Here is a 15,233-nt window from a genome sequence, read left to right as displayed (position 1 = left end):
TTGTGGACAGGTGTTTCCATTTCTTGAGGGGTAAATACCTGGGAGCGGAATGGCTGTGTCATTTGGAAGGTTAACACTGAATTTTTAAGAAAAACTGTCCTCCAAAGTGGGTGTAGCGCTTTACATCTTCACTGGCAATTCTTTGTACTTGTCACCTTCGAAAACAATTGTTTGAATCATCCTTTTAAATTGAGACATTCTCAAGGTGCGGTGGTAACGGGTGGTTTTAATAATAGTTCCCTTAATAACTAAGACAGCGAGAATCTTCCCACATGCTTATTCGCCGTATCTTACATAGTGAAATGTCCAAATTTCTTACCTATTTTTATATTGGGTCACTTGTTTTCTTACTGAGATATAAGAGTTCTTTATGTATTTTTTAAAGTCCTTTGTCAGACTGATGTTTTCCAAGTGTCTTATCTTAGGTCAAGATGTGTCTTTCCATTTTCACAAGAATGTCTTATGAAGAGCGTAAGTCTTAAATTTTTTATGAAGTTACTTTTTCTTTTATAGTTCAAGCTTTTTGTATCCTTGTACAAAATCTTTGCCACACTCAGGAATACTGAGAATCTCCCTTATGTTTTCTTAAGTTTTAGGTCTTATGATCATTTAGGTCTATGATCATTTTCTTGTGAATTTCTGTGCCCGAAGGGAGCAAAGGATCAAGGCTCATTTGTTCTGTATATGGATGTCCACTTGCCCCACATCAATGAAAATATTTTTTCCTCATTGAATTGTTGTGACCACTTTGTCAAAAATCTATTGACTGCATAGTTACATGTCTATTTCTGAGTCTGTAGTCTGTTCTAATGATCTACATGCCTATTTTATGTCATTACAATATTTTGAACATTATAGCTTCATAATGTCTTAAAATCAAGTAACATAAGCATTCCAACACCGGTTTTGGAATGTGTATGGGTTTTGTGTGTGTGTGTGTGTGTTTTGTTGTTGTTGTCGACTCTTCTAAGTCCTCAGATTTTCTACACAAGTTTTAGGATAAGTTGTTAAAATTTCTGCCAAAAAAAGAAAAAACAAAAAATAGCCTGCTAGTATTTTGATTAGGATTGCCTTGTTTCGATGGATCGGTTTGGGGAGAAAGGACATTTTGACAATATTAAGTTTTCTAATTCATAAGCATGGTAGTTGCTCCACATATTTGGGTCTTCCTCAGTTTCTCTCAGGAATTTTCTGCAGTGCTCTCGAACATGTATCTTGCACACCTCTTGACACCTGAACTGTTGAATGAGGATCATAAAAGTCTGGATTAAGTAAGGGGGTGCCGAAATGGTGCAGCATAAGCACACAGTGGACCACCTGTGCACCTGTCAAAGGACCAAAGGCCATCTTGCAAAGAAGACAAAAAACATGGTCAAGACTGGATGTTTATTTTAAGGACTATTTAACCACACCATATGTTGGCAAGTCTAAGGTGATTGAAAAACCTGCTACTTAACCACAATGCTGTTCTTCCCCCAAATCAGGTGCAGTGATGCTCAAACTAACAGTGGGCTGGTAGGGTTTGCTTGCTTGGCTGTTACTGATTTTCAGTTCAGGAATTAATTTTAAAATATTTTGGAATATAAGTAAAAATAACTTCATTGGCTTCTCCACCCTCCCTAGAACCCTGTCGTCACTCTCACTTTGCAGTACCTTGTATTAAGTCTGTGATCCTTTATACAATTACTCTCTCCTTCAAAATAATACTTTCTAAATAGAATTGCTAACATACGACATTTTGTAGGACCTCCTTTAAGAAACTAGACTGGAATACCTTCATTCCTTAAATATGAAAAGGTTAAAGAAAGATCTATAGTACATTTTGGGTGATGAATTTCTAACAGTACACCCAAAAGTTAGATAAATGGCTTACCATCTGTTATAGCAAAATAGAGCTCGGTTAGAATGATCTCTGTAATGCTCTTGATGCCATTGTGTGAAAAAGGCACATTCTGTTCTTTCCTGTGGATAAATTTCCTCCCCGTGGGGGAACCCCAGAGCCGACTCCAGCAGTGGCCTGTAGGCACACTTCAAAGGCATGGCTTAAATGCATGTTTTTCCATTTGGAAACTTTAAAGAATTTTGTCACTTTCATGTTATTTGAGTTATTTATCTTGACTGTTTCTCATGAAACAGAGGGCGATCCATCCATTCCTGGCAGCTGATACAGTTCTATATATTGTTAATTTTAAGGCGATTTCTGTCTTAGCTGATCTATAAAGAAAAGCAGTTTTCTTTTTCTTGATGTCCCCCTCAGCTTTCTCAAGGTCACCTTGACAGTTTTCAGGACAGAGGAGGCAGGGGGGAGAGAGGGGCCCTGGGCAGTCCACCTTCCTGCCCCCCACAGGATGGGGAATGAGGCCCATGCACAAGGGTGCAGGGTCCCTCCGAAGCCCTCTGGGATCGCAGAGAGCAAGCCTGAAAAGGCGGCTTGCGGGGTGCATGGTGATAGGCAGGAGGCACCTCCTGCGGGGTGCTCCCCGCGGCTCCAGCGGGTGCAGGGACAACTGGCCGCGAGTGGGGCGGGCTGTGCCATGCCGCTGTGCACCCGTGCAGCCGGTCCCGTGTCCTCACTCAGCTGTCTCCGGGCGCTGGGCTTTCCGTGAAGCCTCGGTACTTAGCGGGAGACTCCGTTCCCGCACACACTCGAGTTTCCAGGGCAGTTCGAATCAGATGTCATTTACAGTTTCGTAGAGCCTGCCTGATATTCCCCATCTCTGTGAGTAGCTCAGGAACGGAATTGCCTTTTACAGTGACTTCTGTTCTCAGATTGGCATGAGTCGCGCTCCCTGAGCAGCTGCGAGCGCGTTCCTCTGCCGAGCACACGCGTGGGGGGCTCCCAGGTACGGGGCTGCCTCTTCTGAGCTGCCTTGACTTGACTTCCCCCGTTTTGGGGGTAATTTGAACGCACGGGCTTCCCTGGAGCTCAGATACACTGTTTCCATCCTTCAAAACCCTCAAAACCATCAGCACTTGAATCACGGCATCTGGGACTAAGCGGGGCTTGTGTGGAAATGCAACACGTGTAGTTGCCTAGCAGCAAGCCTAGGCCCCAGCTCCCGCTCGGGAAGTCAACGTTCTCTTCAGGAGCGAGATCAAACGGGGCTCTGGCCCAACACAGCCGCTGTTTCCCTGTAGGACGACCGTGCTCCTGCAATAGGAAAAGATTTTGGTGAAGGTCTGCCAGTTTTAGCAAGGTCTTTAAAAAGTTTGCAAGTACTGCTAGTCTTAAACATACACTGGAATTAATATCAACACCCACTCACCAGACTGTAAAACCTACGTCTGGGCAGAACAGTTGCTGGAGGAAAGGTGTGCTCACAGAATACTAAACTCTTGTACCTATACTCTGTTTTTATTTTTTTATGTTTTAAAATATTTTTATTTATTTGACAGAGAGACAGCTAAGAGAGGGAACACAATCAGGGGGAGTGGCAGAGGAGAAGCAGGCTTCCTGCCGAGCAGGGAGCCCAATGTGGGGCTCGATCCCAGGACCCTGGGACCATGACCCGAGCCGAAGGCAGATTCTTAACCCACTGAGCCCCCCAGATGCCCCCCTATACCCTATTTTTAAAAACCATTTTGAACGTGTCTTAATATATGTTTCTGACTTTGATGTTTTGAGCTGCTTGTTTGAAAACCTGACGTTTGCTGATCTGTCCACACAACTGCTGATGAGAGGTCAGATAAATGCCCTAAGCAGTTAAAGAGGGAGACGTCAGGGCGCACTGGGAGGAAAGCCACACCAGGTGTTACAGAAAGCATTCTATAATAGAGGGAGAACCTAACCAGCAAAACAGGGAAGATAGGGGTGACCCCGGCACGGAAATCCCCCGAGGCAGTGCCCACTCCCCAAGGCTGGGGGTCCGGGAGGAACTGAGCTGTGCATCGGAACGGGCTTCACGGGTATGTGACAAACCCACGTGCTGACCCCAGGCTCACAAGGGCCCCACACTGCATTGGACACTCTGAGGTCACAGTCTCATCATTCTTAATTTTTTAGCAAAAAGCTCCCCATTTTTATCTTGTGCTGGCTCTACAATTAAGGAGCTGGTTTTGGTTTGGATTACACAAAATTACTCTGTCTTTAGATCAAATTGTGCAAATACCAGAAACTCCCTATGCTTCGAGGTCATCGAGGCTCGTAGACAAGCCCGGGGACTGGGGCGCCAGGACTGGCCGGTCCCAGGGTCTGCGAGGGGCCCGCGAGACGCGTTTCTGGGGTGTGAATAAAACTGAGGCCTGACCTCAAAAAGCACGAAACATTGCCATTTGCAACGATGTGGATGGAAGTAGAGGGTATAATCCTGAGTGAAATAACTCAGGGAAAGACAAATACCATATGATTTCACTCATATGAGGAATTTGAGGAACAAAACAGAGGATCATAGGGGAAGGGAGGGAAAAATAAAACAAGACGAAATCAGGGAAACAAACAATAAGAGACTCAATCTCAGGAAACAAACTGAGGGTTGCTTGAGGGAAGGTGTGGGGGATGGGGTAACTGGGGGATGGGCATTGGGGGGGCACGCCACGTGATGTGATGAGCACTGGGCGTTATGTGAGAGTAATGAGTCCCTGGGAAATAGCATCACTAGGTGTCACTCGCAAGTCCAGAAAGCAGACGGGAATGACGAGGGACAGGCTCACTCCCTCCCCGCCAGTCCGCCATGCTTCCTCCCGCACCCCCTGAGTGGGACACGCAGCTGGGAAGTCAGAACTAAGAGAATCAACAGGAGGTAAGTGCTCCTGGTATAAGAAGATGGCTTCCACGTTCTGCGTGGAGCACTGGGTGTTATGCACAAACAATGAATCATGGAACACTGCATCAGAAACTAATGACATAATGTGTGGTGATTGTCATAACAACAAAAAATTTAAAAAAAAGATGCCTTTGGGTGATCCAGATAGGGAACACAAAAGAGCTTCTGGGACACTGGAAAAAGACTCTTAAATTTTGAAAAGTCAAGAGAGATTATGAAAAGAATGTCCCCTGTTGGAAACTGTCCCCTTGTTCTGGAAGATGAGGCAGAGGAAATATTCCACAACAGCATATATACAAACAGTGGCAGGAAGCACGAGGGAAATGATAAGGGTCACAAGGACAGACTTGAGTCAAGGGGCTGATGTGTGGAGGTAGAGGCTTTGCAAAAGCACGCAGCGGCGATGTGTTATTTAGAAGGAGTTTCTGGAGCTGCAAAAAAGGGAGATTCCAGACTGAGGGAACTGTAGGCAGAGACGCTGCAGGGGCCAAAGTGGGAAAAGCCAGGAACAACGCCTACCCCTCGGGCCAAGGGAGTAAAAGCAGACAGGGGTGATGAATCTATTAAATGCAGCCCAGAGACGGACGAGAGGTGGAGACTGGGGCTCACGGCTTGGATTTTGCAATGTTGGAAGACTTTTCCTTGAGCAACTCCAGCAAAACTTATTCCTATAACAAAGTCAAATCTACTGCTTACTGGGTCAAGGAGAACACAGCACCTGGAAAAATTTAAACATTAGACACGTATTCCATATCATAGACAGAAATTTGAATTACATATCTAATTGTGGAAAATGAAACTAAAATACAGTATAATTTTCTATTAATACAACCTTGGGGGTTGAGGTGGAGAGAGGAAGTAGTTCTTAAGCTGTACAGGAAACCTGGAAGGTATACAAGAAAATATTGAGAGGGGCGCCTGGGTGGCTCAGTCAGTTGAGCGTCTGCCTTTGGCTCAGGTCACAATCCCAGGGTTCTGGGATGGAGCTCGTGTCAGGCTCCCTGCTCAGCGGGGAGCCTGCTTCTCCCTTGGCCTGCCATTCCCCCTGCTTATGCTCACTCTCTGCCAAATAAATAAAATCTTAAAAAAAAAAAAAATACTGATAGATTTATCTCCAAAACATTGAAATTTTCCATCTGGCATAAACTACAAAATCAAAAACCGATTTCTCCCCAATTATTTTTAAGCTTTTACTTTAATTCCAGTTAGGGAAAATACAATGTTATATTCTTTTTTCAACTATCTAATATTTTCAAAAGATAGTAGGAAATAAAGTGGAAAAATAAGAAGAAATATATTTTGCCCTCCAGAAATTTTCATTTTTTATTTGAATTTTTGAACCCAGGTTGTCTGTCATAACAACTAGGATAGAGTCTATAGATAACTTTATAAAGTTATTTATTTTAAATCTCCAACAATAAACATTTATTATGCTCAAAGATTTAAAAAAAAAAAGGAAAAATAGTTGGAAAACATAGGGCAGGCAAAAGGCTAATGGCATGACTACATCAGGAAGCCCTTTTAGTGTGAAGATGAAAAAGTAAATCTAGTAAAACCTGGCAAGATGCTAGAAGAGAAAATGTATGAAAGAGAAAATGCAAATACCTAATAAATAGAAGAAAATGTGTTTAATCTCACTCACCATCCTCTAATGTGAATTAAAACAATAATGGGTCATGATGTTACCTCCGTATTTGCCACAGTTAAAAAAAATTGATTCAGGGCACCTGGGTGGCTCAGTGGGGTGAAGCATTTGCCTTCAGCTCAGGTCATGATCTCAGGGTCCTGGGATCAAGCCCCACATCTGCTCCCTGCTCAGCGGGGAGCCTGCTTCTCCCTCTGCCCCTCCCCCTGCTTGTGCTTGCTCTCTCACTTGCTCTCTCTCAAATAAATAAAATAAAATCTTAAAGAAAAAAGATTGATTCCACCCAGTGCTGGTGAAGGTTTAAGGGAATGAACGGCCTTGCGTACTATTGGTCTAAGGGTGAACTGCTGTTTTTTGTTTGTTTTTCATAAATTAACCTGGCAGCACCCAATAAATGAAATCAGGGCAGGAAATTTGGTCCAACAATTTTAGGGGTAGTTATCTCACACAGAGAAGTATAAACATATACCTGTAGTAATATTTATTGGAGCAATGTTGTTCAAAGCAAAAACAAAAACAAAACCCCAAAAAACTGGAGAAAAATCTGAATTCCATCACTAATCCATTCCATAAACTCAGTTACCCTAGGTGCAGACTCCAGAGTGTTACTTTGTAACCACAATGCCCAACTTGTGTCAATACTGACCTCTGACCTGTCCAGGATGCATTTTTAGCAGTTTCATTGATACATAATTTGCAAACCACACGATTCACGCATTTAAAGTCAACAGTCGAGCAGGTTTTCCTAGATTAACGAACTTGAGCAACGCCGACCAGAGCACTTACATCACTCGAAGAGCAGCCTTGTACCCGAGGGTCACGGTCCGTTTTCCTGCTCTCCCAGCACGGCCGAGGCTGTGGGCTGGACGTGCGGGTGCCCGAAAGTCACAGGGAGAAATGGCAAAGCCCGATGTGATGTTAGCAGGTGGGACCTTTGGCTGGTGCTTAGCTCATGAGCCTGGAGCCACCTGCCCTGCCTCGCCCCTGCCTCTCTTCCCTGCGCCCCTGCAAAACAGGCGCAGGCGCAAAGGCTTATCTCAGGCTCGTCTATCTGGGACCATCCGGGAGAAATCCTTTATCGGTCTTTCATGTTTGTGTAAGAAACCATCCCTCAAGTTAGGGTCCTGAAACAGCACTGATCATGGGGTCTCCAGCTGCTGTGGGTGGGCCGGGTGCCCAGGCTGGGGTTACCTGATAGGGTCTCATCCGTGGGCAGGGCAGCCGGGGCTGGATTCGGTCCGCACCCCTGAAGGAGCGGACGCTCTCCGTCCCCTGGGTCAGCCTGCGGCTGTGGTGTCTCTGGTTCTCCGCAGAGAGGGAGGGAACCGGCCAGGCTTGCTCCCAAGGCAGCAACGGCCCAGGGCAGAGAAGGAAGCTGCAGGCTCTGGAAAGGCTTGGTCCCACAAGATGCACGCGCAACATCACTTCCCTTGCGTGCTCTTGGTCGAAGCGCGTGGGGAGGCCTGGCCCACTCCGGGGGGTGGGGGCGGGGGGAAGGCAGCACAGGTTCAGGGACGCTAGGGTGCATGACTCAGGGACGTTAGGGAAATAACCCGAATCCTCTCTCACAAAATCAGTCTTTCGATAGATTTTCCCTTAAGAGGCTCTTATTTTGGGGGAGCCATCCCTGTTCCAGGAGTCACATCTGTCACAGCGTCCTGAGCACTGACGGGACAAGAGGTGCCCCAGCCACGGAACTCACCGCGCCGTCCTCACGGCCACGGAACTCACCGCGCCGTCCTCACGGCCACGGAACTCACCGCGCCGTCCTCACGGCCACGGAACTCACCGCGCCGTCCTCACGGCCACGGAACTCACCGCGCCGTCCTCACGGCCGGGCTCCACGGGACTCACACAACGGCTGATGCTGTCCTTTACGTGCTCTTCCGATTTCCTCAGATGGGACCGTCGTGACGAACTGGGCCTCGGGGTAGCCTCTGAGTTAGAAAGTGCCGGGGAGCCTTGGATCGACAGCTGATGGACGAGGCAGCTATTCCTGGGCGCTGAGCGGCCCCCAGGCTTGCAGGGACGCCCCGGCTCCGCTGTGTCCTCCTGTGCTCACCGCTGAGAGCCATCGGCTCGCTGCCAACAAGAGGCGTTGCTGGCCCGTGCGAACCACAGCATCTGTGCCCATGAGCTCCCTGCAGGGGCTGCCAGGCCACCCGGGGGACTCAGCCCCGCGAGCGGGACTCCAGGCCCCCCTGTGCCAGCAGAGGCCCTGGCCGGGCCCCCAAGGTCATCCACACCCAGGGTCTCATCTGTGGAAGTGGGAGCCAGCAGGCGAAAGCCCACCGGTCCCAGGAGGAGGCAGCCAGGCAAGAAGCAAGGTGACCAAACTGAGTCTGTGTCTCTCCCCGTTGGGGTCGGTCATGACGGTTTTCCATCAGGAAACAGAAGAACGAAACCTCTCATCTAACGACAGTGCCCGTGATCTCTGTTCGGGGGGCGAAGACAGACGCATAGTGACGGGGACACAAACAGATGAGGGCAAATTCCAGGAGGAAACCAGTCCTCACTGGAGTCGTAGAATGAATGTTTCAACACAGGTGAACGGGACAGAGAACAGACTCGAAACAGACTGCGAAAGGAAGTAACGGAAGCGACAACTGGAGAGGCGGGGAGAAGACTGTGGGAGACAGTACGTAAAGAAGGAACCTGAGATTAACCGAATTTCCTAAGGAGGACCTGAACAAAGGGGAGAAATTTATCGAGTGCAACTGAAGAAAACTTAAGAAAAAAAAAAAACTCTAAAAACTTAGAAACTTAAAATTGGTATCTTGGTCCCAGAAGAAAGATACTAAGGAGACACAAGCATCAACTCCATCTAGTGGCATTCTCCCTGGATGACCCTGGGGGCCCAGCCAGGACCTCACCTGTGCCAGCGCCGGGGGGCTGGCTGAGGGGCAGGGCCTGGGACCCAGCTCACCTACCTGAGCCTCCCGGGAAAGGAAGAAAAAAAAAAGGTTTGCAAACATTTTTTTTTCCAGATTACCTTAAAATGTCCAAATAGCTGGAAGAAACGAGCTTGCCATTTCCCAGGGGAGAGTGTCATGCAACAGTGCCTGAGAAATAAAAATCATGAAATTTCTAAAAAGTAGCACAAAGGTTTAGATTTTTAAGTCTCAAATATTCACCCTCATGTTTTTTATTCCCTTTGGGAAAGAAGGGGGGTTAGGATCTAGAAAGCATCCTAGCATTTCCTTCCACTGTTTACCAAAGTCACCCTAAAGATGGCAACAGCGTCCTCACGGCCAAGTAAGTGGGCAGCTTTCACTGTCGAATTTAACTTTTCTATGGAATTTGAAAAAAATCCCCACTTCTTCCTTGAAAAGTATGTCTGCCTTGGACTCTGAGAACCTCTCCTATAGCGACGCTCATAAAAACACCCCGAGGAGTTCATTAACGATTAGATTCCCAGGTGTCACTCCCGGAGATTCAGAGGGTCTGGGCCGGCCAGGACCCCCGCCTTTAACTAAGCCCCTTGGGCACATCTGAGCCTGCAGACGGCTGTGGGAAGCAGGCTCCTTCTGTTCCCTTGCTTCTCTCTCGCCTTCTTTTCTGAGTCTAGTTGACACACAACGCTCCATGAGTTGCGGGCGCACAACAGGGTGAACGGACAGGTTTACACAGGGTGTGCACTCGCCACAAGGGGGGCCGCCACCCGTCCCCATACCGCACCGTCACAGTGTCGCTGACTCTTGCCCACGAAGCTGTGCCTTCCGTCCCCCCAACTTCTCCTTCCATCACTGGAAGCCTGTGTCCCTGCTCCTCCCCTCTGGACGCCGTCAGTCTGTTCTCAGTAGTTGCGGGTCTGCGTCTTTTGTTGGCTGCTCTTACACCAGCCTCCCAGAGCCTCCAAAGCCAAAGGCATCCAGCTACCCCCTTGGCCCTGTTCCTCCTCTCTGCTCTCAGACAGAAGTGACACCGTCACCTAAGCTAGACGCCTGAGCTTCCTGCATACCCAGCAAGGCAGTCATCCGTTTGTGTCAATTCTTCCTTATAAACACCTTCCAACCTGTTTATTCCTGATTCCCATCCATTATTAACACTGCTGCATACATCAGGCCGCCTTCTTCCTTCTTGGATCTCTTGAGCCTCTGGGACATGTCATTCACTTTTGCCTAGATGCACACATTGAGCCATTCAGCAAATATTTACTATACTCTACCCAGGTCCAGGCAGAGGCGCAGAATGACACATAAGTCAGCAAGTCCCAGGTCTAACGGAGCTTCTTTTGCGTCTAGTGGAGAAGCACATCATGAACAGATACACAAATCACAACTTTGTTGTGAGAAGTACTACGATGAACCAGTACATGCAGGAGAACACATAATATAAGGGACCTCACTCGGGGACTATCAGAACATTTCACAAGGGAAGGGACACTGAGTGTGACTCTCACGCCTCCCCTAGGAGAGCCGCCGGTCCCCACTGCCTCCAGCATCCTCTGTCCCAACGCACACCCCACCTCAGCCCGCAGCAAACTTTCAGGGACTCAGCTGTCCCCTGGTCCCTGAGGCCTTCCCTCCCTACAGATCCTCACCTCTACCTCTGGGCCTCTTCTTTCTTGCAATCTCCTTGGCAGATTGCTCACTTTGGTGTCTGTCCACACCCCAGAATGGTTGTGATTTCAATATGGTCTGCATCCAGTTGTTTCATTTTGATTTTCTCTAAGTCGCTCCTCTTTTCTCACTTAGCTTCCGGATGATCCTTGTTAATCCTCATTGTTTGAAATGAGGATTTGAAAGATTTGAAAGATTTTAAACTTTGCTCTTAGGACACACACATGGTTAAGTAGTCAAAAAAAATTTCTCTGACATTTAGAGAAAGTTATTTGTAAAATAAGAGCCAGAGCTATTGTGAATGTTTAGTGAAACAAGGACTATTCTAAGCTACGTTAGAGACAAAAACCTATAGTCGTGTTAGTTTGTTTTAGATCTCACCAGAGTTTGTCCCTGGAGTATCACCTAGAAAAGCTAATGTTCCAGCTGAGAAAATTGTAAAGATAACACTGATTTTAATTTGATCTTACTGACATTGTTTCCATTTCAGCTCATGCTGTTATAAATTTCTTACCGATTTTTTGAGGGGGGCAGTGATTCTCTCCTCTGGAGAGAAGAAGTTGAAACTTTTAAAGTATTCTTTTTATTGTTGCCTCAATTGTGTAGCATTTCCAAACTTGGTATGTGTAATTGAGAAGTCTTTTTGAGTTAGGCTGCTCAAGTGGTTCTGACCAAAGAAAATCATGTCCATGCTTTGGATCTGAAACCTACATTTTGTAAACATGTTTCTTTTCTTTTTTAAAGATTGTGTGTGTTTATTTCATTTCCTTTTCGGCTTTTTGCATATTTTGTAAAGCCCTTTTCCAAAAGGTAAGGACCTCAGGTGCAGTAAGAGGATCCCCCAGTTTTGTCTGGGAGAAACCCCAGGCAGTTGTTGTAAAGTCGGAACCCCACGTTTCCCGGAGCCGGATGGGTGGGGGTGCTCACGGGCATCAGCCAGAGACTGACAGCAGAGGTTACACGCAGTGGGACGCAGTTGATGAGCTACGTTCTTAAATTTTTTCTTTGGAAATAATTTTAAACTTACAGAAAAGTTTCAAAAATAGAGAAGGGCCCCTGAGACCCTTGACTCAGATTCATCTATTATTTCATGTGTATGTACGGGTTACTTTTTCCTGAACACGTGAAAATGAGTTGTACATGGTCACTCTTCACTCTTCAATAACTTGGTATTTCCTAAGAAAAGGAATGTTGTCCCGCATACCAATAGTAGAGTTACCGACTTCGGTAAATATCACATTAAAACGGGACTTCTGTTTCATGTATGGCCTGTAATTCGTCCTGTCACCCTCCTGCCCAGCACGGCACTCCCTCGTGCCCGGGACGCGGGAGCCGCCCATCCCACACTGTCTCCCCGTGTGTCCCCTTCACTGCCCTTCAGTCTGGAACAGCTCCTCGGCTTGCTCCGTCTTTGAGGACATTCATATTTCTGGAGAATACAGTTAGGGGGCCATTTTTATAGCCCTTCTGTTCACGTGGAAATTCTCTTTTCAGAGCTTGCCTTTCTCAGACGTTGATGGTGTTTCTCAGGCGGACAGTTGGGCTAGAATCAGGCCGTATGTGTCAATGCCACAGATGCTGAGACGTGCAATGAAGCTTTTCTGAACAGAACGACCTCTGGCAGGAAAGCCGGAATGGATGGAGGCAGGGGGCTGGTGACAAATCTGAGACTAGGTTGACTGACCCCCTAACCTCACATACGTGTGTATGTGCACGCGCACCGCTGAGACCAGGCTTGAAGATAACGCAGCAGATGGGGAGTTTCTGCCTCTTCCGTCCTGAGTCCTCCATGGGTGCGCCTGAATCTCTTCTTTCCAGAGACCCCAGGTCCACGGTCTTGGGAGAATGTCTGTCGCCAGAGCAGTGCTCAGGAAATCGAGCAGGAGGTGCCCGGCAGACGGAGCTGCACCTGCTTTGCACAGCATCGGAATGGGCCCCAGCAGGGCGGCGGGAGACAGGTCTTGTCAGCCGCTTTACAGCTGGAGCTTCCGGGTCCTGAGTCTGAATGGACAAGCTGCTCAACATCCCGAATGTTCACATCGCACCCGATCCAAGCCCCGTCCTGCGGTCCTCGCGTGGTGGTTGTGACATTGCCCATATAATCGTCTTGCAAGTGATAAAGCATGTGCATACATGACCCTTACTTTATTGGCCTGAAAATGAATTCTTGAGGCTCTTAGAGTCCAAGATTGGACTCATCTCTCCTTAAGGAGGCGTTCTCCTCAGCCTCCTGGGAGATCCCTTTGCTTTTGCCACATGAGACCACCTGTCCCGTCCTCCCTGCTCGGAGGCACCGCCCCTGGGCTGGCACGGGACCTGCTTGCTCCTATGGACAGCAGCTTGCAGAAAAAGCCAAGCCTCTAAGCCTTGAGGAAAGTTCCTCCCAGTGTTCTGGCTGTCGTACGAGCCCTTGTTTATTGTCACTACATTGCGAGCTTCAGCATTTAACTTTTACACAAGAAATCCTTGATCATGAACGTCAGTTGTATACACTACCTACTTTCCTATCTACTCACAAAAATCTGCAATTCAACTCTTGAACTTGACTGGACTTTTCATTTCTTAAGCTTTTTACTTGAACACCCTGCACCAGCAACGGTCCCCAAAGCCTGTCCACACAGAACCTCCCCGGTGTGTGTGCATGGAGCTCCTACCCGGCAGTTGAAATTGCGCTTGGAGCCCACTTTCTCTTAAAGCTTTGATTTCTCCTTTCACAGAAATGAGCAGCCTCTTGCGTTCTTTTTCTTAGGACCATGTAACTCACAGATAAAATAACAGGCAATTAAATTTGGGATTTGCACATAGCTTTATCTGATATAAAGTTACTATCTGTGGTCCTTCTACTAACAAAAGGTAAAACTTTAAAGGAAAAAAAAATGTTGCTTTTTAATAAACTTGGTCGGAAAACAAACCAGAGGAAAGTCTGAAAAAAATCTGCATTCAAGTAAAAAAGTTTGATTTGGCAAAAATCTAAGAAAGGACAACCGAATAGAAACAATTGAGCAAAAGATAAAAGCATTTCATGGCAGAAAAGTCACAAGTGGACAGTAAACATAAGAAAAGCCCCTTAACCTTATTTGTAAACAGGGAAATGCAAATCACAACTACCATGTAATGGCATCTCACGTCCACCAGATGGGTGCTGAGCATCGATGAGGACTCAGAGTGACAAGAACTCACTTGACCGGGGGTGGGTTCAAGCGCACGAGATAGTCTGTGAAGCACTTGAAAGAGTGCCCAGCACTATTGCTTATCGCCTGGTAAGTGATGAGCCACTTGGAAAATCCCTTGGTGTTATCTTAGGAAGTTGCAGGGTTTCCTTATGGGGACACCCGAGTCCCCCGCGAGGCGCGCGACTGCTCACAGCAGTGTAGCATCAGGTCCTCGAGAGGAGACGGGACAAGTCAGCGGTCAGTTCACACACTCATACTGAGAAAACAGTCCCCAATTACCCAGCAGCGACAGAGAGTCAAAAACTGTATAAAAGTGAAGGGGCGGGTCCAAGAGCAGAATCAGATCTATGTGCCAAGGTAAGCGGAATAGGAAATAGGGTTTAAGAATTCATTCATATTCAGAATAATCATGAAGAAACCAAAGGGAATTACGAAAAACCCAGATGCGCACTGCCGCCTTGGGTCCGGGGTGGGAGAAGCTATTGAGGGGCTTAGGTGGCGTTGGAAATGGTGTTAGGCGTGTGTCCGGAACAGGGGTTCCCACTCTTCAGGGGACCGTGTGACACGACGTACGTCCGTGTGTGTGAGACCCTGCATGGGGTTCGTTGTTAAGAGAAGGAAGTAGACAAAGTTCCTGCTTTCACGACTTTCTGGAGGCAGGAGGGCAGATGGAGGGAGGCGGCTCAGTGCACGCTGAGGTCACGAAGGAAAGCGTGTCCGCCCCACCTCAGGCTCTCTGCCTAAGGTCCATTGCAGAGCTGACTTTTCGAAGAAAATACGTAACGTCACAAGTATTTTGACGGGCACCGTTGATTCGTTTTACCTCCTCGCCAGAAACTCTGCTGCAGCAAACACACGTTTGAGGAACAGACCCGCACACCTGCTCTCAGCCTCCTCGCTCCGGGCTGAACTGCGGGGGGACTGGGCTCGGCGGCTCCGTCCCTAGGGCCTTCCGTCCCGTAGACCTCACAGGCTGAGCGGCGCTGCGAGCGGGCTCACTGTTCTCCTCCATGACTCGGACGTCATAGGCCTGTCGCATGTCTGTCACGTGCAGTCGCTCTCACTGCTCGCACACGCTCAGCATATGTCT

This window comes from Zalophus californianus, chromosome 11 (assembly GCF_009762305.2).
Source record: "Zalophus californianus isolate mZalCal1 chromosome 11, mZalCal1.pri.v2, whole genome shotgun sequence".
Lineage (NCBI taxonomy): Eukaryota > Metazoa > Chordata > Mammalia > Carnivora > Otariidae > Zalophus > Zalophus californianus.
This window is presented reverse-complemented; position numbering follows the sequence as displayed.